Source organism: Paramisgurnus dabryanus, chromosome 24, assembly GCF_030506205.2.
Source record: "Paramisgurnus dabryanus chromosome 24, PD_genome_1.1, whole genome shotgun sequence".
In the NCBI taxonomy this organism is placed as follows: Eukaryota; Metazoa; Chordata; class Actinopteri; order Cypriniformes; family Cobitidae; genus Paramisgurnus; species Paramisgurnus dabryanus.
In genome coordinates this window covers 18,750,341-18,778,037 of record NC_133360.1, presented here as the reverse complement: position 1 = coordinate 18,778,037, position 27,697 = coordinate 18,750,341, and the positions used below count along the sequence as shown (strand labels likewise).

The 27,697-nt window shown below is 39.8% G+C and overlaps 1 long non-coding RNA gene across 2 annotated transcripts; it reads left to right on the top strand.

Annotated features, from left to right (window-relative positions):
* The first annotated feature begins 4,862 nt into the window (after positions 1-4,862).
* LOC141281622 (uncharacterized) lies at positions 4,863-8,292 on the top strand. 2 transcript variants are annotated; one of them, XR_012335990.1, is made up of 5 exons: positions 4,863-5,154; positions 6,676-6,732; positions 6,876-6,937; positions 7,226-7,287; positions 7,447-8,292. It is a non-coding gene; the product is annotated as an uncharacterized lncRNA (long non-coding RNA). The 2 variants fall into 2 exon arrangements; XR_012335989.1 differs by having other exon boundaries at positions 7,226-8,292.
* Positions 8,293-27,697: the final 19,405 nt, after the last annotated feature.

Below are 27,697 nucleotides of genomic sequence, written 5' to 3'. Positions count from 1 at the left end.
GTAATTTAGTTTGGCTGTTAAGTATTTAGTTTGAATATTTAACTTCAAAAAAGAAAATAGCAACAAATTCTAAGGAATAACAGCACCTTTCCTGTTTTAGTGGGTTTATATGCTAAACAAATAATCAATACAGAAGAAGCAGGTCTATCTGTCTACTTTTCTATGGGATATGCAGTGGCAGTGCCCTCTAGTGACACTTTTTCACACTGCCAGGGAGTGTGCTCCTGTAAAGCTCAGTGGTAGAGTATCGTGTTAGCAGTGCAAAAGGTCATGGGTTTAAACCCAGGGAACACAAAATGTCAACCTTGTAATGCACTGTAATCTTTTAAAGAGCCTGCCAAATGTAAACAGCACTTTGTTGTGTAATGTGTTGTTCTTTAACAACTCATGTGTAAGATGTTATTTAATGCTTAAGCACATGTATGCTAATATTTAACTATAAACTTGTAATATTCAAGAAATTGAGGCACATTTAGGACATTAAAACAATTTAGGCTACCTTCAATACTTAAATGTGAAATGCAGGTGTGAGTCTGACACCTTTTATGTCCCATCTACATTTATATTTACATTGTTGCCTTTGGCAGATGCTTTTATCCAAAGCGACTTAGGACGCATTATACTTTTCAGTATGTGTGTTTCCTGGGTTGAAACACATGCCCTTTTAAGCTGTTAACGCTGGGCTATAAAGGAACATCTACACTCTCTTTTTATGTAAAAGTGGCACCAAAGATATACAATCAAGACAAGATATTTTTTAAGTATTTTTTTAAAGGTATTTTACTATGTTGAGGATCATGCCCGTTGTGGCCTACAATAAAATGACTGTATGTGCCATCAAACTCTGAATTTGCAATATTATAAACATTTGACGCCATTAGACATCTTTGCAAGGCAGCATTTACACCAGAATTTCAGACAGATTCAATCTACATTTCTGATACAAAGCCTAAAGAAATATATTTTATTGTGTTTTAGTTATTATTATTTTTTTTTTTATAAGGGGATAATACTCTTTTGAGACTGACTTCAGTGAATACGGCTTTGTGTGCCAGTGTCTGTTAAGTTCAGATGAATCAAAACTAGCTCTTAACATTTAAAACGGGCCTTTGATTCAGGTTTCATAGCACTGTAAGGAATACAGTGGGTGTAATGAAGCAGTACCCAGAGCAGATAAGAGCCTATATTATAGGTAATCACTACTCTAATGCAGTTTTAACACAAGAAGGGAAAAACTGCTGGGTGATTATTGCACAGGCATTGTATTCGCTCAACCTATGAGTAGAAAACACACGTATTAGCCATCATATTAGAAACAGACAATAATTACTGTACATCAGATTTTCCCACCCCAGTGGTTAACTCTCAAAATAACTTATTGCCATGTTATATAGTTCAGGCAAACTTCCTTCATAGCACAAGCCTTCACAAATACAGAAGTCAGGTTCACCTGTCAATGGACATTGCCTGACAATAGTGCAGGTAAAGCTCAACTTTAACTCTGTTGCAGGTTCTCCCATGAGATCCATTGACATCAGTACACCAGACAGGGTACAAGGCCTCTACGGTATCTTCTGATTGCCCACTGCCCTGGAAAGACAAACCCTGCTCCCAGAAGAAAATTAGCGCATTTAGCTGTCAGCACCGGTCTCGCTTTTCAATCCCGACCAGCATTGAGGGAGCCCTGCTTTTTTGCTCCCCTTGTCCCCCTGCCTTTCTTTCACAGAAACTCGATCTCTACATAGCTCAGAGATCAAGAAAAAGGTGTAAACTGCGCATAAAATGCAATAGTCCATCCCTTTATCTGATTCTTTAGATCTGGCAGAGGGTTTTTGAAGGAGTGTGGAATTTTTAACCTTGCGGTCTATGAAATCATGGCAGCTAGTAGCAGACTGAAATAAGTTTTACATTAAAGCATAGAGTAAACCCACAGTATTGCATCTGACGGTTTTTTTTCCTGATTTTTTTAAAGGTATGTTTGGAATATTTGAGTAGTTTACTTAAAAGAGAAATATTGGTCACAATAGAGTTGACCAGATGTTGACAACAATAGTGACCGCTGATAATACAATAGATAAAATTTAAAATATTACAGATATTACAGTTACTGGTAAATTCAATATAAACATCATTCTTTCAGTCACAATCATGACCGACCTAAAAAAACAAAGAATTTTCACACACTTTTTCATAAATATATATATATATATATATACACACACCAACCCTACGTGATCCCACAAAATTTCCATAAAATATTTTGATTCTTTTTAAAAGTGGTAGTGCGGTACAGTGGCATCAGATGGTAACATCAAAGCAGTTTGATAGTCACTGTGCTGAATAATTTCCTTATTCATACACCATTGCGCATTTTCATGCTATTATAAAGTATGTAAAAGTGTCATGTGCATGGCCAAAATAAGCAATACACTATAGCATTTTTAATAGTATCACTTCTTGCTGTGTGTTGTATTACACACATAACCATATTATTGTAATGACCACATTAGTTTCGTAACATGACTCATTTGCAATCTAATAATCATACAATACGACTGTAGGTAATTTATAGTAAGTACACTATATCCTCTTTCATATACTGACAGAGTGAATAAAGGGTCAGTCTCTTTGGACAAGCTACGCATGAACTTCTGAAGCAGCTTTGGGTCTACAGCCATGTGTTCACCTGTTCTCATGAACAAGAAATTAGAAATAAGTTTGGCATGGACAGCATGTGAGTATGGGCCTGAGAGAGTGACTCTGTGCGTGCATGTAGGTGTGTCCTCGTCCCCACGGCCTGCCACAGGCCTGACCCAGATCACATTTGAGTCTTGCTCACTCACACGGCACTTCTCGTCTATCCGTCGCCAAGGAAGCAGGCGGGATGCGGGAACAACAAGTCATTTGTACCTGTAGACGAGGACACTCCTGGGAAACAAACAGATGAGCCTCCCACTGAATAAAAGCCTTTCTCTCAAGGTAAACAGAACTGCATGAGAAACATACAAACTATCGGGAGCATCGCACTTAACCCTTACACTGCCCAGCTGCTGGGGCAGCCGAGCATGGAGGGGCTTACGCAGTTGTAGAGATAATGGAGGAACTATACATTGACTTTTGCTTGATTGATGTTGCACATATGCAATACAGATGATGTTACCATACATTTATGCATATATAAATGTAACTGAATAGAAAATGGTCGTGAAGAAAATGACATTCAGAGAAATTAGCAGTCTTTTGTTATATTTAATTATCAAATCAAAGAAAGGCCTTGCCAAATAAGTCTGACTTATGAAAGAAATTCTAAAGCTATTATTTTATAATTTGAAAGCAAGCCTAAACATACAGTATCAAATAACAATCATCTAAATATAGTAGCAAATATTAACCTGCTATGTAAAACAATTTCTTACGGTACATTCACATGGGGCAAAAGCGTTAACGCTTGACTGAAGGCTTGTCTAAAGTGTGGCCAACAGTGGCCTCAACACATGCTCCGGTCTTGCATAAACCTAATTGGCTGGCTTGCCCTAGTTTATTTGCATAAGGCAATCTGATTGGCTGACGCACATGTTGCCGCTTTAAAACCTGAGAAATATTCAACTTCTACTGTGAGCAAGTGACGGATCCACAATTCAGTTCTGCAGTGCATGATGTCACTCATAAAAAGTAAATGTGAAGCGGTAACACTTTCACTCCGCGTGAATGTACCATTAAACACCGTTGCCGGCAAGAGGAGTGGTGGACGCTCTGACGCTCGAATGCAATCTCTGGAATCTTCATTTCCGCCTTCCAATTGGTTGCCGACGAACCGGCTCAAACTAATTACCATAAAGTTGAGTTCATTTCAACTGTCCTCGATGCTCACACCGTCAAAAGCGCCACGCCCTGCTCGCAGCCGGATCTCATTGAAAATGAATGACTTTAAGCCATTTTGATGCTCTCGCTGGTGGCGGTGTGAACGCACAGTTTATTTTCCAACAAATATGAATATCCAACAAATTACTTAAAAAGTTATAAAAAAATGTAAAAAAAAAAAAAAAACTCTATATAATAGCAATCCTTAATGAAAAATAACAGTTTTTCAGTACATGATAAAAAAGATTTATGATCACAATTACGAGGTTACAAATTACGATATTGAATTAGCATTTCTTTAGGATTTAAAAATTTATTTTTGCTTTTTTACAGTTAACCAATTATAAAGTAAAAAATATATAATAAACATGATATAGCAGATTAATGATCAAATTTAAGAAACTACTTAGCTTATGAGTTAACATTACATTAAACTGTTGTGTGGTTGGTTTTAACATTGGCTGTCCTGAGGCCATTATACAGTAAGTGTGTCATGAATATTTTTTGACCACTTTTTACCAGTTATACAAATTAACTTCAACTTTATTTGAATAACACATTTTAAAACAACCAAAGTTGACCAAAGTGCTCCACAGGAACAGGGACTGCACAACCCCTAGGGAGTCAGCTGACATTGGCTTTGCTTACAACTCTCTTTTATAGACGGTTTCATCGGACGCACATGATACACGTCTGGATCCGAACTTTACTTCCGGTTTCGTTTTTTAATGATCAGTTGCTAAACTGATCTCTAGAACAAATTCTTCGTCGAAAATAACAAATGTTTTGGTCTCCTATCTGTGTGTTGTTGTTTTTTGCTTGTTATATAAATAAACTAAGTTTAAAGTACTTCGTTGTTATTTATTATTAGCGGAGTTTACCGGAAGTTACGTGCGGACCGCGACAGCGGCTTGTTTATGTTGTTACTGCTGAAACCGTCTATACGTTACATTATTACTACACCTTTTAGTACAGTTTAATCTTAGCCACTCACTGTTAGATGTCGCTGTAGATTTAGCAGTACATTACTGTAAAAATCCACAGTACTATACTGTATGTGTACATTACAGTACAGTACTGCAGTTCATAATGCATTCTGGGTAAATTTGTTTGAGCGGGAACATTTTACAGTATCTTTTGGTCTTGATGTAACCTTGCTGTAGCCATTGCTGTAATGTGCCAGGTGTACTTGCAATAATCAGAGAAAGTGCGCCAATGTCAAATCACACAGAGGGAGAGAGAGCACAACTCCTGGCTGCAGCTGAAGGAGGACGATTGATTTCTGGCAGTTCGGTAAGTTTGAAATATTTCTGTTTCATGAAAACTTAATTTTTAGTTTAAGAATGTTGTCAATAGTTTGTCACAATATTGTTTTAAACGTGCAATGAGAGAGAAAAACGGTCGCCAACAAAGTTTCAATCTCCCTCAGAAAGTAACGTTACACACAGATGTCTACCGCTGCTTTTACTCGCTTTACACCTTTCTTAATGAATATATGGTTGTTTTAACTAAATTATGAGGGTTTTGGTAAGTTTATATTGTGTTGAAAGTGTGGTGACAATGAAACTATTTTTAACGAAATGCACAAAGACCACCCGGCAGCGCGATCTTGCGGTCCCAGCATAATGGTCGTTTATCTCGGCGTTTCATCCGTTCAGTTAGCGTCAGAGAAAAGTATTAAGTTCGACTGTTTGGCAAGGGTGACTCGTGGTTGTAAACAGTCAGGACTTGTCACACCGTACACAGCATACTGTAGTACCGAACTCCTCCACAGAAGTGAAAACAAGAAACCTCATATTTAACTGGATACATGCATCGAACTCATCGCAGCTTTAACTTCGACCAAATATCATTCAGACCTGGGCTCATCTTAATATCAGATGAACGTAAGGGATTGCCGCGCTTATTGTTGTTGTTATTATATTACGGTATATCCGCAAAAGCAGAGAATATCTTCTCTTAAGCGTTTTACACGCCCAGTAAGTTGTCCAATACATTTTTATGGCATATTGTTTCCACCACTTCAGATGCATTACATGCAGTACATATAAGTTTCCAAAACGCATCAAATCAATGCACGAAAAGAGAATGGGCTCCGCATTTACGTACCTTTGTCTTCTCGTCTCTGTCATCTGATTCTTCATCTCTGGATGTAAAATAGTCCAATATAACATCGTGTAGGAAACTGGCATCACCAGGATTGCTCAGATTTAGGCGATCATGTTTATCTTTAAAGTGAGCAGCCAGCTAGCTACTAACTTAGTTAAAAAACTTTGCGTAAAATAGCGTGTTACACCGCAGCCGGTCCGGGTTAAACATTAGGGGCAGTCTTTTTACCTTGTCACTATAAATCGCTATTTTCTGCACTAAACGAGACATTTCCAGAGATTTTCTGTAGACAAGATGTTATAGAATAATAATAAAAAAAGACTTATTTAGATATTTATATGTAATATATAATATAACAACTAATATATATATATATATATATATATATATATATATATATTTGTTTTACAACTGACTAAACACTTACAGAAAGGTTTTATTTGTTAGCATAGCATGATATTAGATTTAAACACTTAATACATTTTTAAATCAATCACTTTGTCTCTGCACAATGAACATTATCAAATATTATTAATGTTGTAAAATATATTGTTCATTGTTAGTTCATATTAGCTAAGGCATTACCAAATGTTAAGGAATAAACTATTGTAGTAAAGTGTTACTAAATTTTTTTTTACCATTTCCTTCACAATGTCTACTTATTTCTATGGCTAACAGATTTTGTAACATTTGTATTTTTTACAGTCTTACCATTGCTTGTAAGTCGGATTGGGTAAGATGGATCATCTTTAAAGGAACCAGGCAAGTACATGATGTACAGTTACAAGTCATGTATTTTTTTGACTGCAATATTAAATGCTTTCACGTCACATGTAAAAGTACAAAGGGAATGTGGCTAATCACTTTTTATTTGTAGTTTACATGAGTGTCATTGCACTTTTCAGGAGTTAAGGCAGATGTGGAGGCACAACGGGTGACACCAGACACACACCAAGCACATTGTTCGGTAAGTTTGCACTTTACCACTACAGCTTCTTTAAATACCCATGTATACACTCATTCACAATTCCCACACACAACACTGTAACACGACCATACACAACATGTACACAATTGTCTTAGTTTGCCATGTAGAAATATACAAACAGAAATATTCAGACTTTGGTTTTTAAGAAATTTAATTTAATAATTGTATTTATTTAGCAGAGGTGTCCCTGGACTTTATTGACAAAAGATTTTGTTTTCAGAATAAAAAGTTGTGTCCAAATCAGTAACAATTGCACTTTCTGTTCAGGACATTCAATCATGACAGGATCCAGGTGGATGCTGTCCATTGAGGAAAGAGTTTGTTCCGAGGTAAGTGAATCTTCTGTATTTTAATGTAATTAGGTGTGGAACAGTAGAATAAGAGCAAAAGGTTTCAGAATAGGAGTAAATTCAAGGCTGAGTTTAGTTTTTTAAGAATCTTTTTCTATCTTATATTTGTTGACTTAATGTTTATGATATTTCTAACAGGTTTCTGGATAGAATTAATTCCAAAGATGGGAAAAAGTGCACATCCAGACAAGGAGCAAGCAAAAAGACAAGGAACTTGGTGCAGAGAAAAGCTGTGGCCATTAACCCCTGTGAACAGCTTCATGCAGTCCCTGAGTTCGAATGGACGACTTCAAAGTAAAGGCCACTGTGGTCTGTCTGCCACAGTTTAATTTTTAATTTATTTTAAGTGTTCAATGAAATTCAAGTAGAATATTTAAAACTATGGGCCAGTGTTCTTTTACCACAGTGAAATGTTACCTTTTAGTCGATGATGGACTTTAAACTGAAAACTTCAAACTATTGACCAGTGTTCTATTTGCCAGAGTTAAATATGTTACAGCAGGGGTCTCCAAACTTGTTTATACTTGTTGATTTTATTTTATTTAACTTGTTTATATGTTTATTATTGTTTAAAATCTTGTTTTAAATATGTTTTGTTTCAATTAAATGTTTTTTTTAAATAAAATTTTGATACATACATTGCTTGGATTGCCTTTTAATTCATTATGTTTTAATGTAGCATTTTTACCATATTAATAACTATAGATTTAAACCTAAATATCTAGCTATTATATATAATATTATTGTATTAACTGTAATAAGTAATAAATAGTATTTATGGGTCAATATAGACATTACAGTAAATTACTGTAAAAATAGACTACTGTAATAAAATATTGTAAAATTACAGTACAGTACTGCTTTGTAACTATACAGTACTAGTTTGTGTACTGTAAAATGGTATTACAGTACAGTACTGTAAAACCAAAATACAGTAACTTACTGGCAACCGTGCTGCCAGTACCGTACTGTAAAAATACAGGGAAATCGTTAACAGTGCTGTATTATGCAACTTTTATTGTTCTGTGTTTTCTCCTGATTTTATTAATGTAAAGCTGCTTTGAAACAATTAAATAATTGTGAAAAGCGCTATATAAATAAATTTGACTTGATATCAACTGATAAGAAAACACGTAATAACACTGTCAAAATATTTCAACACTCAATTCACATTAAAAGACAAAGTAAAAATGGTAAATGGACTGTATTTATATAGCGCTTTTAACAGACCTTTGGCCATCCAAAGAGCTTTACAAGTTGCCTCACATTTACCCATTCACTCACTCATTCATACACTGACGGCGGAAAAAAATATCTTACGCAAAGTCTTAAAACTATTAAGTTTTTGAGCTGTTCTTATATGAAGTGATAAACCATTCCATAATTTAGGCGCCACCACTAAAAATGCTTGGTCTCCTCTGTTCTTATGCCTAGACTGTTGAACATCGAGAAGCATCTGCTTGGACGACCTCAATGATCTAGCCCGAGTATGAATATACTTGTTCTTTTCACACAGATGGTTCTTAAATTTTTTGACATAGAAAAAAAAAACTAACAAGAAAATGTATTTAATGTATTAAACAGTTTTTGCACCAATAGGGACCAAACCCTAAATGGCTTAAGCCGCCGTTGTTCTTTTTTCATAAAATTTAAGGTGAATCTGTGTCCAATTGAAAAAATATATCTTATTTTATTAATTTGAATTATTATTATTATTATTATTATTGATTGATTGATTGATTGATTTAATTTCTCCTAAACTAAAAAAAAAAACATTATAAAATGAAAAATATTTATGACACTGTTATAAAACTTTTTGACCAAGTATTAACACTTAATGAAATTTTAATGACAAGTTCAATATGTACTACTAGTTGAGGTCAAGAAAATATTCAAGACGCTGTTATAAAACAACTTGACAGAGTATTAACACTTAATTAAATTTTAATGACAAATTCAATTTGTATCACTTGATTAAAGTGGTCAGAAAAATATTCATGACACAATTAAAATGGGCTCATGATAGCCTATGTCATTACCAACCACATGATAGTTTATTGTAATTAGTTTCTTAAGTTTGATAATTAATTTGCTATATCATGTTTATGATAGATTTATGACTGAAGTTATGTTGTCTTGGTAATGTCAAGTTGTCATGACAAGTTATGACGTATTGGTTTATGTCAAGTTGTCAAAACAAAGGTATCTCAAACAATGTCATCTTTGCATTAAAAATTATATAATTGAGAGAATTAAACTTAATACCAGTTGTCATAAATTACATAAAATCTCCTTCATGTTCATGACACGTGTCATGTCATGATTATGAAGGTGTCATAGTCTTATGCACACCCCTTCAAGTAAAGTGTTAAAAAAATTTCTTTTTGTGAACAATGTGAAAAGTTTGTAACTATTTTACATATAAAACAAATTGAAAATGAATTAAATGTATGTGTCACTGCAGTTAGATGGATTCAACATATTTTCATTTCACAGTTGACACAGAAACTCCATAGGCACAAAAATCGAGAACAAACACAAAATGAAACAACTTATGTCTGCGATATTCCAAACGAACATGATATCACTTTTGTCCTTCTGTATCTTACAGAAATTACTCCTCACCCAGAGAATGGTGGTCCTCATATCAAACTACAGCAGGACCACCACCCATAGACTCTGAAACAGTCAAGACAATAAACAATTCAAACATCTAATTCTGCCCCTCTTTGAGACAAAAATGGAAATTATGAGCATTCGTCCAACTGTTTCAACTTTCCCAAGAGTTTGTATTAGATTCCAATTATCTGGGACCAAAGTTAATTAAAGTGGCAAAGTTGAAATCAATGGAGGATTTCCCCAACAAACCGATGGTCAAACATGAGTGATAGGCATGACAGGAAGATTATGAAGGGACACAAAACCTCCAATGGATGCAGAGTAACCACTTCTGGATTACACAAAAAAAATTATACTCAGTCCTTTTTCTCAGAGAAAGCAAAGCCTTGGCTAGTCAAAAGTCCCTCTTTCCTTCATAATGTGAGCACATCTTGTAATTCCATAGATCATTACCAACCTTCCAAAACTTAATTTTGCAATTACACATGCAATTAATTAATATCTGTGCTGTCATTACACCCCCAATGTATTCAAAGTTAAAATGAATGTCACTTGAAATAAAGTGCTCAAAATGAGCTGGTAAGATGGGTAGGAGGAAGATTGTTATTAATGGCTTGCACGGTTAATCTGGTAAGAAGCTAAAGGGGTAACGTTAGCAAGAACGGCTCTCTATCACACTCGAGTGTCTAGTGGGATCTGAAGGCAGTTATTGAGCGCCACAGAAAGCTCCCGAAGGACAGATTAATAAAATCTGTACACGTCGAGGATGGCAGTCACGTCTGAGGGGCTGCCGTAATCACGTGTGAGACACCCGCTGCCTCCATAGGGTCCCACGTCTACTCTCAAAGTCTCTAACCCAGCTCTTATCAATAGAAAGAAGAAATATATCAAACAGCAGCAAAATGAGTGTATGACCTCCAATTTTAGGAGGAGACATGCTATTAATAAGATATCATGACTATATGAGGAGGTGATGGTATAAATACAGTCTGACAGTAGTTTTTTGTTCTTGGTTTTACCATACTGTACATCTCAATGCAGAATTACAGAAAATATATCCTAATGTGTTTACTGAACAACTTTAACAAAATCTGCTTTTGCCAATAGCAGCTGTGATAAGAAACTAAGATAATGTTAAGCAGAGGACCTGAGCAAACCGCATGCTTTGTTTCAAAGTTAATAGACAGTTAAAGTCACTTTTGACAACTAAACATGAGCCTACGGCCATTAACCCCTCTTAAGTTACTAGATGATGTGTTTGAAGGGATGAATAAATAATAAGGGTTAAGCACTTGAAATTCTGTTTTAAAGGCTTTTGTAGTGGTAAGAGACAAGAGCACAGGGATGAGTCACGTCGAAGAAGCGTGTTACGCTTGTACACTCGCTTATCTATGCTCTCTTTACACACCCACACACTCCTTGTAGACAGCATTTGTCTATTATTGGATTACACTGATATCAAAAATACAAATAATACTGAGAAAATTCAAACATGAGAAACTGAAACGGTTTAGAATTTAAGGTCAAATCACAAGATTTAAAATTGTATATAAACATTAATCTCGTCTCTCTGGTAGTGTTTTAAACTTTTAATGTTTATGTCAATATCTTTGAATAGCTGCTGCTATTCCTAAAAATATTATCCAGATTTAAATGTTTAAATGGCAATCAATCACCCTTGTAATACATGAAGGTAAATAGTTACTGGGAAACGTCTCGGTTACGGATGTAACCCTCGTTCCCTGAAGGAGGGAACGGAGACGTCACGTCGTGACCGACGAATTGGGAACTCGCTTAGAGAGACCAATCTGCTTCGAATACTACTAAAACGCCAATGAACTTGGCATTGAGATATTTGCATAATGCTGGCGCCGCCCCGCCAGGTGCGTATATAAGCAGCAGGTGCAAATAAGGAAATTAGCTTCTTTTTCGCTGAGAAAGCCGGAAAGTGTGACCGGCCGTAACAGCAGGTGGCAGCACCTGTGGCGACGGGACGTGACGTCTCCGTTCCCTCCTTCAGGGAACGAGGGTTACATCCGTAACCGAGACGTTCCCTTTCAGTCGGTCACTACGACGTCACGTCGTGACCGACGAATTGGGAATCCCTACCAAAACGCCACTAGGGGCTGACCTCTTCCAGTGTCTGCGTAAAGCCCTCCGGTTCCACTTAAGGATAAGGAGAATTAGGTTTTAAGGCAGAAGGCCGGGCACTAGATGTTCCTTTAACCCCACAGAAGTGCCAGCGACTGGGAAGCGCCCTACCTGAGCGGGATAGGAACGCTGCGGAAGCCACCACCCGTCTTAAGGGTTAATGGTGGGCGAAAGTCAACCGTAGTTGAGGTAAAATGACAGCCGTGGCTGTGTAAGCAAAGCAGTGCTCTGCTAAGGGAAACGTGGGCTAGTAGGATTAACCCCACGGAAAATACTCACAAAGGAACCCGGTGGGACACAATGTGGAGCCCGAGCCAACACGTAGGTTCGCGAGGATGCAGCTAGTGAAGGCTGACAGCCAATGCTCCGCAACAAAGGCTGCCAAGGCAGCGGAGGAAGAACAATTCAAACCATTACGCATTTTTGTTCTGAAGGCCTTCCATACTGACACAGTTATGAAGCATCAGATGGAGGCTGCAAGCCGACCTGTGAGACTGTTCTCCGTGCTCCCCCTGGTGAGGAAAGAACACGAGAGGATACAGGCTCGATACGAACACTGTAAAATCTAATGAACGTATTAGGTGTCGCCCAACCAGCAGCTCTGCAGATGTCTGTTAGCGAGGAACCACGAGCTAAAGCCCAAGATGAGGCAACGCTCCGTGTGGAGTGCGCTCTCAAATTAAAGGGGCAAGGAATACCCTGAAGATTATAAGCCAGGGCGATAGTATCAACTATCCAAAGAGACATCCTCTGCTAGTGACAGCTTTCCCTTTCTGCTGGCCACCATAACAAACAAAGAGCTGGTCTGAGGTCCTGAGGCTTTGCGTGCGAACCACGTAGAGTCGCAGTGCGCGTACGGGGCACAACAAAGCCATGGTTGGGTCTGCGTCCTCCGGGGGCAGCGCTTGCAAGCTCACCACCTATCTCTGAAGGGAGTGGTGGGAACTTTGGGCACGTAGCCTGGTCTGGGTCTCAGTGAGACAGCAGGACCAAACTAAAAGCACAAAACGTCAACAGAGAATGCATGTAAATCCCCTACTCTCTTCATGGAGGCCAATGCTATCAGGGTCAGAGTTTTCATTGATAAAAACATCAGACTCGTAGACTGCAAAGGCTCAAGAGGGAGACCTGAAGGCTTCAGCACCATGGACAGGTCTCAGGAGGAAAGAGGGAGGGCGCGAGGGGTTTAGCCTGCGAGCGCCTCTTAAAATGTAATAATTAAATCATGCTGGCCAACTGATCTGCCGTTGATAAGTGAGTGATGAGCAGAAATAGCGGCGATATCAACTTAAATGGAGGAGGGACAGCCTACCATCTAACCTATGTTAAAGATATAAAAGCACAATGTTAATGGTCATTCTCTGGGGTCCTCGCGTTGCGAAGAGCACCGGGTGACGAAAAAGGTTTCTTTAAGCGCGTAAGCCCGTCTTGTGGACGGTGCTCGAACCGCGTCGATGGTGTTAGATACCGCTTGCGATAAATCACCTAAACCTTGCGCGCGCTCAACGACCATACATGGAAATCCCACAGGTCGGGGCGCGGGTGCCATAATGTGCCCCTTCCTTGAGAAAGAAAGTCTTTCCTCAGGGAAAATCGTCAGGGAGGGGCTGTCGCGAGGAGCATTAACTCTGAAAACCAATCCAGTACGGGGCGACTAATAAAAGGCTCTCCTCGTCCTGCCTGACTTTGCACAGTGTCTGCGCAATAAAGCTCACTGGAAGGAATGCGTATTTACGCACCCCCCGCGGCCAGCTGTGTGCCAACGAATCCACGCCGAGGCTGCCCTCGGTTAGTGAATAAAATAGGCGACAGTGGGTATCGTCCGGCGACGCAAACAGATCTATCTACGCACAACCGAACTTCTTCCAAATTAGCTGGACCGTCTGGAGGTGGAGTCGCCATTCGCCGGGGGCGCAGCTCGGGAAGCGCGTCTGCCGCTGTATTGAGCGAACCCGGGATGTAAATGGCACGAAGGGACCTCAGATGCTTCTGACTCCAAAGGAGGAGATGACGAGCGAGATGCGACAGGTGACGAGAGCGCAAAACCGCCTTAACGGTAAATAACGCAACAGTCGCAATGTTATCGGTGTCGACTAATACATCCTTCCCTCGCATCTCCATAGCGGAGCGTACAAGTCCCAGATATACAGCGCACCGCTCGCGGCAGTTGGGGTGCTATGCACACCCCTGAGACTGCAAGCCCGTCATACGTGGCTGATCATCCCGTGCTGAGGGCATTGCAATATACAGAATGCCAGGAGACCCCTCAGGGGCATATCTTCTATCGGAAATGCCGGGTCTACCACGGGGAAAAATTTAAATGACACGCAGGTGCAATGTTTACACGGTGTATGTCGGTGTGCCACGCTCTCCTCGAGACTCGATCGTAAGCCAACGCTGAAGCGGTCTCATATGAAGCAGCTCGGGCGGCGTCACAGTCGCAGCATGCTGTCATATGTCCAGGAGCTTCTGAAATTGTTTCAGAGGGACCGCGTACTTCCCTCGAATTAAACCGAGGCAAGTCAGAACTGACTGGTTGCGCGCTCTTGTTAAACACGCCAATTAGTCGATCGAGTCTTATTTCCATACTGAGAAAAAGGATCCTCTGCACGGGGCAAAGTTGCTCTTTCCCAGTCGACCTGAAGACTTAAACGAGCGAGATGCCAAAGCATTAACTCTCTGTGTTCGCACACGTCTGCCAAGAACGGGCTATTATAAGTCGACGTAGAAAAAGCAGAATGCGAACAACGCTCTCTCTCTGACATTTTAATGCCGTGACTAGCACATGGAGACACGGAGAGAGAGAGACAGCTCGAATGGTGTACTTCGTATTAATATGCCCACCCCACGACGCAGAGCGAAAAACGGTCTAAAGCGAGGGGAGATGGACACATAAAGTACACGTCTACAGGTCTAAGGCTGCAAACCGATCTGAATATTGAAATACGAGCCTCGGCGTTATCATCCAAAAAGAACACCTTCGTAGAGCCGGTGCGTAAATCAAATCGATCGTAACCCGCTGCGTATTTTGGGTACTATGAGATAAAGGCTGGAAAAACCCTATCATCATCATCTCGGTAAGAGGGACCGGCTCGAACATCCTTCGCCAACAGGATATCGACTTTTGCACGCAGTACATGTGCATCGGACGCTTTCACTACAGTGAAACGAAAGCCCGAATTTTGGGGTGTGCCGGATTCGTAACCGAGGCGGATCGTGCGTAAAACCCAACGAAACGGGCTGGGAACTGAAGCCAAGCACCCAGGCACCGTACGAGGAGAAATAACGACACTACCGAAGTACCCGCGGTGGGGCAGCGAAGCGAGACAGGTGGGACTGCCGGTGCGTCTGCTGTGACAGCATAAACATCTACAGTATGTGTGTGTGACACTGACCTGAGCCCGCTGAGGGTGACGGTCGTCTGGTCTCCTCTGCGGAGAGCGCAGACTCCGATAAGGGTGCTGGTGGTCCGGTCTCCTCAGCGGAGAGCTCGGACTCCTCAGGTCACCCGCTGGCGATAGAGGAGAGGTAGGGTGAGCTGGTGTGTGCCCGCTCACGGCTCTCTCGATCCTCTGGAGACCTGGAGAGGGAAGAGGAATGCACTCTATGTGTGGTTAGTGGGTACCGGCTAAACAGCCGGTGGAACATATGCAAACCAAGGATTTTCCACCCGACCCTCTATCGGGGGAAGGAGCTCCATCTCCTGAAGAGTGATCCTCTGCCAATCCGGGTCGCCCTTCACTGGCCACTTAAACTCCCGATTTTCACGGGAAGCGGCTAAGCGGGCGGGGCGAGCTGCTGACGACCGGTTCCCCTGCGCTGCCGAGATGGGGTCCGAGGAGGGGAACGGAGGTGGTCGCCGCAGGACGCCGACGGCGAGAGGCAGACTGAGGAGCCGGCGTGGTGGACCAAGGGCAGCTCTGTTCCGCCGGGGCATGACCTAGGAGATCGCCTCAGTCTGTGCAGCGGAGCTGTACGACTCCCCTGGCTCGCCGAAGAGGCCGGTCTGTGAGACAGGAGCATTCAAGTTGTTCTCTTCTGCGTCCGTCATGTCAGCCAGACACAGCCAAAGGTGGCGATCTTGAACCACTGAGGTGGACATCGCACGACTGAAGGTCGCGGCCTCCCTGGTAAATCCTTTGTGAGCCTGCAGCAACGTTATTACGTGCAGGGCTGAAGCCGCCTCTCCGGCATGCCTGATGGGCAGCGTCCGTAACCGGACGACTGTCTACAAACACGGGAGGGAAGGGTTGGGTGGTCCCTCCAGGAACGCATCCCGCTCCACTGAAGGGGTCCCCGCCCTTAGCGGCTCCGTTGGTGAGGGAGGTGAGGGGTGAAAGCTGAACGGCCGGACGGCCGCAAATCACGTCAGCTCTTCGTGCCGTCGGGGAAGAAAGGCACAGGAGGAGAGGACCGAGAGGTCCGAGCAGCTCCGAAGTACCAATCATGTGGGCGGGACGGTTCGGGCGGAGAGGGGTTAACCTTTCCAACTCTACCGTCTCCGCCGCTCGAGCGGGCACGGCCGCCATCTCCGGAACGACTCTGCCTCGGAGGAAAAATGGACACCCCTCTGATGCTGCAGAAGTGACGGGACCAGAAGGAGGTCCAATGGATTCGGCAGACATCGTAGAACACGACTCTGCAGTCTCCACCGGAGCCTCAACCGGCTGAGGATGAGAAGGCCGGTAGGTGGAGGACGCATCCTCCGTCCTACTCAGCGTAGTGACGCGAAGGGCGCCCTGCGAGCGCTTGACAGCCGCACCATGGCGGCGTCAGCACTGCAAAGGCGCGGACAGCGTTCCCGTAGAAACGACAGTCGTCTCCGCAATCCAAGAGGGTTATGCTCTCACAGAGAGAACAGAAACTCTCCACGAACGCAGCCCCGGAGTGCTCAATGCCTGAGCACGAAGACAGCGCTCGTGACCGTCACTGGAACCCTTATCCTTCTCGCATCCAAGATCGCACGGGCGAAAAGCTATCCTGAAAAGGACGCTGATCCCCGCATATACGAGAGAGTGGCTGCCTTTAACAAGGCACAAAGCTCTCTCGTATCACTCTTTTAGGGAAATTCACTCAGATGCTTAGTTGATGAGCGCACAGGAAGGCAACGCACACACTAAACTCAAAACAATAAACAGATGTAGAGCCGTGGAATAAGCGAAGCGTCCGCTGTGATACTGCTAGTTCAACCAACTTCAGCAATCAAATCCCAACAGAGTAAAGTAGCTTCTCAGTAGCAGATACTGCCGGCTTTCGAAGCGAATAAAAGCTAATTTCCTTATTTGCACCTGCTGCTTATATACGCACCTGGCGGGGCGGCGCCAGCATTATGCAAATATCTCAATGCCAAGTTCATTGGCGTTTTAGTAGTATTCGAAGCAGATTGGTCTCTCTAAGCGAGTTCCCAATTCGTCGGTCACGACGTGACGTCGTAGTGACCGACTGAAAGGGAACCTAATTACTCCGCTGAAACCTGAATCCTGTCTCTCGTATTTCCTCAGAGGTGCATGATGGGATTGATCAAATGACAGCTATCAAACTCCTAATGTCCACTCTCCCACAATCATTTTATCTGATATATCCACCTTTAAAAAATCATTATATGTGTGTGTGTGTGTGTGTGTGTGTTAATTATCCAATTCAATGTTTTGATATACAAGTTAACATTTTCCATTTTGTATATAATCATTTATTACACCATATTATATGCAACACACCAATATATAACAACATGTACCTACTGTAGGGTTGAGGTTAGGGTTTGATTTCAAATCACCTGTAGTAAACAGGAAAGAAAACAATTTAGGAAAATATATTAATATTGAGATACAGATTAATTTGTCAATTAGGAAACTAAGCTAAACCAGATTCTGTATAATGAAGCACTGCAGAAAACAGTTTATATTCTCATCTGGCTCAACCTAGTTCAAGTATTGTTCTCATCCCGTATTGTTAGTGCAGTCAATTATATTAGTATATGTCAGGTGTCATTCAAAGTCTTTAGATAGTAACACCTGCACATTTTTACTTTTTACAGTGTACTTACAAAATATTTAAAGATTGTTTAAAGCCTTAAAGTGCAGATGTAGGTTTAGAAGTGTGTCAACCACTAAATGTGTCAGTAATGTGTTGTGGCAAAAATGTGCAGTTATTTCTTAATTTCTGTGAGTGTCGCCCTCCTGTGCCACTGTCATTCAGGCAACATGTCTCACTCAGTCATTCTGGCACCAGGCCTCTGCACTCCACTGGCTTGGCCTGGCAAAATAGTCAAAGGTAAATAATCTTGCATTATTCACAATACTCCTCTTTACAAAGGGCATCACCTCGGAAGTTGTCCTAGTTAATCTGGACACTCAGGACATTAGTAATCATTGTGACATTATAAAAAAAAAAATTACTTTGATTGTCTGATAATCCGAAACAGCCTTTTATAGTAACATTAAGCAATGACATTTGTTTGTTTGAACAATGGTACTGTAAATGACTTTGAGTTTTTGTAACTATTTTTCATTGGCTTATTTGCTAATGTTGCAGACATCGCAAACATCACCTTTAAAGTAACAAGAAAAATACACAAATGCATGCATCATCAGTTTCTTTTTATAATCTTGAAAGTACATAAACAGCATAAACAGTAAACACCAGCTGGAAAAGTCCTTTTTAATGGGAGTGAGGTGGTAAGTTTGAGAATCACTCTAAACACTTGAATTATTAGTGAATAGTTTAAACTGATAATACTTAATTGTGATTTCTGATGGGTTTTTAAAGAATTCATTTAACTGATTCTTGTATCCGATGTAGAAAAAGATCAAATAATTAGTGTTTGTGAATTGTAGATATGAATAACTTAGAGCAGGCCTAATTTAACACAATGTGCACTGGGATGACCACTTTTGAAGTGCCCCTTACCCTCTTTATATGCATATATTTTATATTCTCTTTGTATATATTGTATAGTTAACTGTTCATTTTTTTATTTGCATCTCTTTTTAACAAAATATATATACACAAAACATTAAAAAAAAATTTAAAGGTCTATTTAGGGCCCCAGACTAACTTATTTTACTGTAACCCCTGCATGAATTTTACGAGCGCAAGCAAAATTTTTGGGGGAAAGAGCAAAGAGTCACAGAACCCTGCATAATTCTAGGCATAAGATATCTGTTACGTTAGGCTGGATGCACAAAGACAAACTTGACAAGGAGATATAAAAATAACAGATTTCTTAACATAAAGCCGATTATACACAATACTCACAAACAACTGGTAACATTAGACAAAAACGGACAACAATGGGGAGAACAGACAGAGTATAAATAGACATGGTGATGATGATTGATGGCTCACGATACTTACAAACACAGTTCAGGTGAAGGAGTGAAGGGGATGATGGGAGATGTAGTCCACATGGGGATGAATGACAGGGAAACCAACCTGATCTCACAAATTTCTGTGGCATTCTCACGAATCTCCGCATTTTTCCGTGGCCCTGCCACAGACTTTCTTTTCCATAACATTCTCACGGATTGGTTAGTCCACTGTTTTATCCTATTTTCTTACCATTGTCACTTCGGTTTAGGGTTAGATTTAAATAAAATATAAATAAATAAAATGACATCCCTACCCAAACCCAACTCTAACCCCAATGCCAGGCGACAATTGTTTAAAGTTTAGAAAATATAAAATAATACATCAGAAAAATAGTATAAACCAAAAGTGACATACTAATGGAAACACCAAATCTAACCCTAAACCGAAGCGACAATGGTTTGAAAATAGGAAAAAGCTGTTGAGTAACCAATCCGTGAGAATGCCACGGAAAAGAAAGTCCATGGAAGGGCCACAGAAATATGCGGAGATCCGTGAGAATGTCACGGATAAATGAGCAAAAAATTCAGTGATTATCCCATGGAACTTTGTGAGATCATGTTGGGGAAACAGACAAAGACAGAACAATACCCCAAAATTTCAATTTACAACAAAAGACTCAATTTACAACAAAAGGTACAACATATCAACAAAATATATATGTCTTTTAAATTATCCATAGAGATTCCCTATGCTGATCTTAGTAAATGCAATCACTATAGAAATACATTTGTTGCAGGTAATATTTATTATGTAGTTAACATATTGGTTAATCCTGCCCTGACTTGTAGACCTGTAGGCCAGTGAAGATTTAAACAGTTTTTTTTTTAAGTTTAGTTATAATATTTTTTTATCTTCAGTATCAGATCCAAGTGCTGAGTGTATTACGTGATGTCTAATTTGTACAGACAAGAGGGTGAGTTAGGCATAAATACAGCCAGAATGCTCTGGTTCAAATTAATATTCCGCTTGTCTAATAATTTTGTAAACTAATAGTGTATATTTAAAATTATAATTTTATTACCTAATTGTGTATGTTAAAATGTATATGTATAAAATTGAAAACACATGTAAAAACAGAAATGTGACCAAAATTGTCTCAACCTGGAATGAATAATGCACTTATCCTAAGCCCTTAAGTACCCATTCAACTCTTTCAGTTAAAATTGACCTTTATAATATAAGTAATCCCTGTCTCAATGCATGCCAGTATTAATTGTGTTAGCTAATACCTATGAGCTATAAAACTTTTGTTTGGAGATAGAAATAACAAATTATTACAACCATTAGTCTTTAGAACTTCAGAGCCATTAGTCCTGGTCTCCGCTATTTGTGGGGCTATAAAACCACCTCATGTCTCCTGTTGTGTTTTGACAAAGAAAGAATGTCATATAGATTTGAACATGAGTATAAGCAAATCATGACACTTATTTAATTCCACTGACTTAAAATAGATTCCTTATTTTCCAACAAACATGGCAGTATTTGCCTGTATCATGGTTTGTTTAGTGGTTCCCGAATAAAAGTAAATTATGGTCATAATTATGGTCAGTTAGCCTTTACTAATATTTCACCTTCTGCTCCATGCTCGATTCAAAAATCAAAAGACGATGGTTGTAGATGGCTGTTTCCAAGACAACAGAGTCTCATTTTACCCCATACCCCACTTCCAACCTGTTACCAAATTACTTAGTGCCAGGGCAGAGCTTCAAAGAGCATAGACTGATGCTGTTAATGTAATGAAACTGTATACTCGTCTTTTTAAAACATGGCCTGTCAGCTTAGAAATAAGATGGACCAATTATGCCTTTAGCCCTCTTGGCTAATATCAACTTCTTGGCAGCTTTAAAGTTTTCTACTCCAAAATGTGAGCCTTAAAGCAAAGCACCATTAATGAAGACATTAATGTTTTGGTTTTTAACGCTTTGCTTGCATGTTTGAAATTTAATTAAATCCTAAAAAATATCACAAAATCTGGGTTCAAGTATCATTTTTAATACATTTTTTTTTCTCTTTAGATAGTTTTGTTTGCTAATGGAAGCATCACTATTGCTGTTTCCTACACTTGTTTGCTAATGCAAGCATCACTATTGCTGTTTCCCACATTAAGTAGTTTAATTAAAAACTATATTAAATGTTCAAACTTCTAAGCAATTGAACTTACTTTTCCAACTGAAAAATGGCCAAACAGGCATAATGCTTCAGAGACTAGAATAAAATGGGAAAAAAATAAATGTACACTTGCAGCTGGGCTGTTTTACATAAGTAACGATACTATAAAGGAAACAGGAGCAGTCACAGGAAAACTCAAAGGTTTATTTAAAATATAAATAAACACACACACAGAGCAGGAACCAGTGTTGTTTTTGGCAGCCCTTTTAGTTTTAGTCTTAGTCTTTTGGACGAAAATGCTTTTGGTTTTAGTCACATTTTAGTCACTTATAAAATTGTTAGTTTTAGTCAAGTTTTAGTCAATGAAAACGCAAAAAGGTTTCAGTCAAGTTCAAGTCAATTTTAGTAAAAAAAACAAGTATTTTTAACAAATTAATTTAGGTTAAAAAGTGTGGTGTATTTAGTACTATTAAAATGTGCATTAAGGTTGTACCTGAGGTCTTGCCATTGTTTTAGTCAGTGTGCCTTCTGCGCATGTCATAACAAAAAAGTTGAGCCTGATATACCTTCATGTTAAGTTTGTGGGTTATGCTGAGACCTCGCTTATAAAGTTGAGAAACGCGTGCCTTGCCTAATTTAAATACACCTCAAAAAGTGTTGGAAATGGGCTTAGGTTTGACAAGTAGATACATGTAAAACCTTAAGCTTACCATGAAATTGTGTCACAAGTCGAATGTCGAGTAAAATTGAATGTAGATTTGTTAACAGTGTGACTTGTTAGTTACCTTTAAAAATATTAACGTGATGAGCCTTCAGGTGCAGCTTGAGGTTGGTGGTATTCTTCCCACCTATTTTGTGGTCACATTTACCGTTGTCTCCAAATATGCATTCCGTTTTTCTGTCTTATGGATTATACTGAAAGTATGTTCATAAATCATCTTGTCGTTTCCGTTTATTGGCATCACCGCTACGGTCCTTCGAACTCGCCACAGCCACAGGTGTGTTGTTGTTTAAAATCTGGTCCGCGTGAGCGACATAGCAGCAGCCGGGTGGTGCAACAAAACAAGGATAGGAAGCGGCAGCATTGTTGATACTTTTTAGTTAAGAACAGACAGACTTTACGCAAAATAGGCAGAAATGACACGCATTGTGAACGTCAGACTTATAATCATTTTTGTTCCGTCTAGTCTCGTCAACGAAAACTCGAAAGCCTACCGTGACAGTTCCCCCTCCCCTAGGACATCACATGACGTTCCCAGCCTGCTTTACCTGCTGATTGTAATCATCAATGAGGGTGTGATCCAGTAAGTCCCGAGCAGGAAACCATACTTCTGTCCTTCGGACCGTAACCTTCCTAGTCCACCAAGTACTGAAATCTGCGTCCCCTTCACCTAGAGTCCAGAATACGGTTGACCAAATAGGTTGGTTCCCTGGCTACTAGACGAGGCTGGGGGGAGCTGAGACAGGCGGGTTAAAGCGAGAGTGAAAAACTGGTTTAATTTTGGAGATATGGAACGCAGGATGAATTCTCCTGTACGCAGGAGAGAGATTAAGGCACACTGTCACCGGGTTAATGATCTTGGAGACAGCAAACGGGCCAATAAATTTGGGAGCAAGCTTATTCAAGACGGAACACATCAGAATATTCTCAGTAGAAAGCCACACTTTTGACCGACTGTGTAAATGGGAGGCTTAGACCGCTGGCAATCGGCTTTAGCCTTGGTGTGTGACCCTGCCCAGAGTAGAGCTTCATGAGCTCTAGTCCAGGTAAGGTGGCACCTCTGGACATAGGCGTGAGCGGAGGGGACCGCAGTCGTGGATTCCAGATTAGGAAAATTAGGTGGCTTGGTTGGCTCGCTTGGTTTGACCATTGCTCTGGGGATGAAACCTGGAGGATAGATTAACAGTCACTTTTAACAACTTGCAAAACTCTCGCCAAAATTTGGACACAACTGGGGACCCCTGTCAGAGCCCATGTCTGTCCGAAGGCCATGTAAACGGAAGACGTGGTCTATGACAGTTACCGCTGTTTCCTTGGCTTAAGGTAACTTGGGCAAGGGAATGAAATGAGTCGCCTTAAAGAACCGGTCCACTACAGTTAAAATCACAGTTATACCCTGGGAGGGTGGAAGGGTGGTAATGAAATCGAACGCGATGTGGGACCAGGGTCTCGAAGAGACTGGCAGCGGTAGAAGTAACCTGTCAGGAGGGCGATTGGAAGTCTTGCCAATGGCACAAACCAAGCAGGCCAAAACAAAATCGTGAATGTCACGATTCATACCCTGCCACCAGAATCATTGTTTGACTAGAAATTTAGTGCGACTTACCCCTGGATGACAAGCTACTTGCTACACTGAATAACGCTGGACCGTTACTCCTCCAGCACAAATAAGCGGTTTGGTGGGCAACGGAGCGGAGGCGTTACCCCTTCTAAGGCTGTCAAAACCTTCGATTCGACCTCCCATCTGAGCGTGGAGACAAATAGGGTCTCTGATAAAATTCGCTCAGGAGTAGATGTGCGATCGGAATGCTCAGGGTTTGATGTTGATGTTTTAGAACCTGGGCGGTAGAAAAGAGTAAGATAAACGATTTGGAAATGGATGTAATGATGATTAGTTGGAGTGACACAATCAACACACAGGTGAAAAGGAATCGGGATAACGAGCACATGGCAGCACAGGTGAGTAACACAACACACATGACATGGAGGAAACAGTGTGTTTGCCTACCGTGACACACAGTGCCTTAACAACTACCCACAAAATCTTTACAACTGCGTAGCAACGCTCTGACAACCACCCAGAATGCCATAACAATTGCATAGCACAACAATCACCAACATCATCACCTTAAAGGGACAGTTTACCCAAAAATGAAAAAAAAAATTCATAATTTAATTAATTCAATTACATTTTATTTATATAGCGCTTTTCACAATTGTTTAATTGTTTCAAAGCAGCTTTACATTAGTAGATGGAGAAAAAAACACAGAAAAATCTTAAAACATGAACAGCAAAATACAGCGGATAAGATTAACTAGAGAGCGTAGTAAAAATGTTACCTATGTAAGAGGGTGCTAAGATAAGTTTTTCAACTCCCCAGGGGTTGAAAAAAACCTCTAGGAGAAAAACCCTGTGGGCGAAAAGTCCTAGGAGGGGAAAAAAACTTGGGAGAGAGCCATTCTATAGGGGAAGTTATCTGCCATCCAGTCACTAATATCGCTAATACAGTCACTTAGCTTAGAAAACTGGTGGGTTTCACTGGGATGTGAGGAGATGTGAAACTTATGTTGTGTTTCCGGATAATGTCTACTAGCGGCAAGCCGGGGCAAGATATGACTCATTTACCTAAACAAAGTGATAGCAGTTGGTTAGATGTGATCTAATCCATGCTAACGCCTGACCACTAATGCCAACATAGTTTTCTAGTCTATCAAGTAAGATTGTGTGATCTATTGTGTCAAATGCTGCACTAAGGTCTAAAAAAATAAGAATTCACCATGATCGGATGTTAAAAGGAGGTCATTTGTGACTCTAAGCAGTGCGGTCTCTGTGCTATGGTGGGGCCAGAATCCTGATTGAAATTTTTCATACGGATTTTTATTCACTAAGAATAATAGCTGGGTTGGCACTACTTTTTGTAACATTTTAGAAAGAAAAGGGAGATTTGAGAATGGTCTAAAATTATTAAGATAATTCCTTGGTCGAGGTGCATTTTTTTATAAGCGGTCGAATAACTGCCCTTTTTAAAGCTGTTGGAACGTATCCCAGTTCTAGCGATGAGTTAAAGATATTAAGTTCTGGGTCTGACACTACAGGGAATATCTCTGTTTGTATTTTTGTGGGAACAGGGTTTAATATACACAACAATGATTTGGATGATTTTTAGTTTTGAGAGCTGTTCTATTGTAGCAGCTTTAAATGACTCAAAATGTTTATGTGGAAATCTAGTGTTTTCGATGTACTATTGGGTAAAATGGTGGCTGCTTGTGTAGCTTTGGTGTTTTTCCTAATAACCATAATTTTGTTAGTGAAGAAATTCATGAAGTTGTGACTATTATGTTGGAGTTTAGTATCGTTTTCTGTTTGTTCTTTGTTTCTAGTCAAATTCGCAACTGTGCTAAAGAGGAAACCAGGGTTATTATGATTTTCTTTAATAAGCTTGCTGAGATAAGTAGATCTTGCAGTTTTTATAGCCTGTCTGTAGTGTTGAGCACTCTCTTTCCATGCTGCATGCCATACCTCTAACTTTGTCCTTCTCCAATATGGTTCCATTTTTCTTGTTACCTTTTTAAGGGCTGTGGTATGATGGTCATACCATGGTGCTGCCGCTTTTTCTTTGATTCTCTTTGATCTAATGTGCTAAAACAAACGTTGTTGAGGGTTTCTATTACAATATCTAGATCTTCATGGTTATTTGTTGTGGGTTTTATTTGGGACAGGTCTGGGAGAGTACTAATAAAGCTATCTTTAGTAGTGAAAAATTGGTAGCATGTTGACCAAGCAATCCTATCCAGAAGTTATGGTTTACAAGACAAGGCAATGGTCTGAAACAGCATCGCTCTGAGTTGATATTTCTATGTCATTAACATTAAGCCCAAGTGACAGAATTAAGTCTAATGTATGTTTACGGGTTTGTGTGGGCCCGGTCACGTCTTGTCTAATACCGAGAGAATTTAAAACACTAGTCCTAATGCATCTTTTGGGTTATCGACATGGATTTTAAAGTCACCAACGGTAAGAACTTTATCTACAGTGACTACTAGCTCAGACAGGAAATCTGCAATTTCTTTAAGAAAATCTGTGTGGTGACATGAAGCTCTGTAGATAGTAGCTAGGATGAAAGAAATCTGTTTTTTGTTCACAATCAGTTATTTCCATATTTAACAACATTATTTCAAAGGAACTAAATTTGAGTTCAGATTTATGGTTTACTTTAAATATTTTATTGTAGATTGTAGCTACACCACCCCCTCTCACCTTTAAGTGAGGTTCATGCTTATAATAATGTCTTGTGGGGTGGATTAATTTAAACTAATGTAATTGTCTGTTTTAAGCCAGGTTTCTGTTAAGCAGAGCACATCTAAGTTTTGGTCAGTAATGATTTAATTGATAATAGGTTCTTTATTGCATAGCGATCTAATGTTAAGAAAGCCAAATTTTAACGTTTGAGTTTCAATAACTCTCATGTTGTTACCAACCCGTACATTTATTTGTTCTGATGAACACAAAGGAATATATTTTTATAAATGTTTGTAACCATACTGTTCATGAGCCATTCACTTTCATAGTATTCTTTTTTCCTACCATGGAAGTAAATGGAGCTCATGATCGATTTGGTTACAAATATTCCTAAAAATATCTTCATTCTTGTTTATCAGAATAAAGAAATTCATACAGGTTTGTAACAACATGAGAGTTAGAAAATGATGACAGAATTTTCATTTAGGAATAAACTATCCCTGTTAGAGGACAAAGATCATGGGTGATCCCAGCGAATGTAGCTGATCGTTATTATTTACCTATTTAATGTAAAAGATTCAACTTAACACAACAAACAATACATCATTAGAAAGGTCTAAGGCTCCAGCATTTATATTTGACATTTATTTTATTTATAAAATCTTATAGTGACAGTAATGCTTTGATTTGTGTCATGAGTTATGAAAAGAAAAATCGGAGTTCATACCTGTAAAATGAAATATGACCCTCAGTCGCATTCATTGAGAAAAATCTAATGCCTGGTCGTCATGAAAGCACTTCACAAAACAATATCCCTTGGGGCTTTTGGTTTAAAGACGTGCATGTTTGGAGAAATATTGATTGATTTTATATGTTTACTTCAAATTTCTAAAGAGATGAGTAATGATTATTAAATTTTTAGTCTAAACACTGCAATATAAGCCATTGATGTTGTTTTACTGACATTTCCAATAGTCCATTCATACGTAAAGCCTGATGGCGCCCTCGTGCAGAGACAGTACAGATTTGACACACAAACAAGAGGTTGGGTCAGTGACATCACACAGCCTTATATGGGCATAGCCCCCCTGCTGCTAAAAACAATGCACATAAAGAAGTTTTGTCCGACAAATCAAGAAGACAATAAACTCAGTTGGGATTAAATATGGTGTATCTGT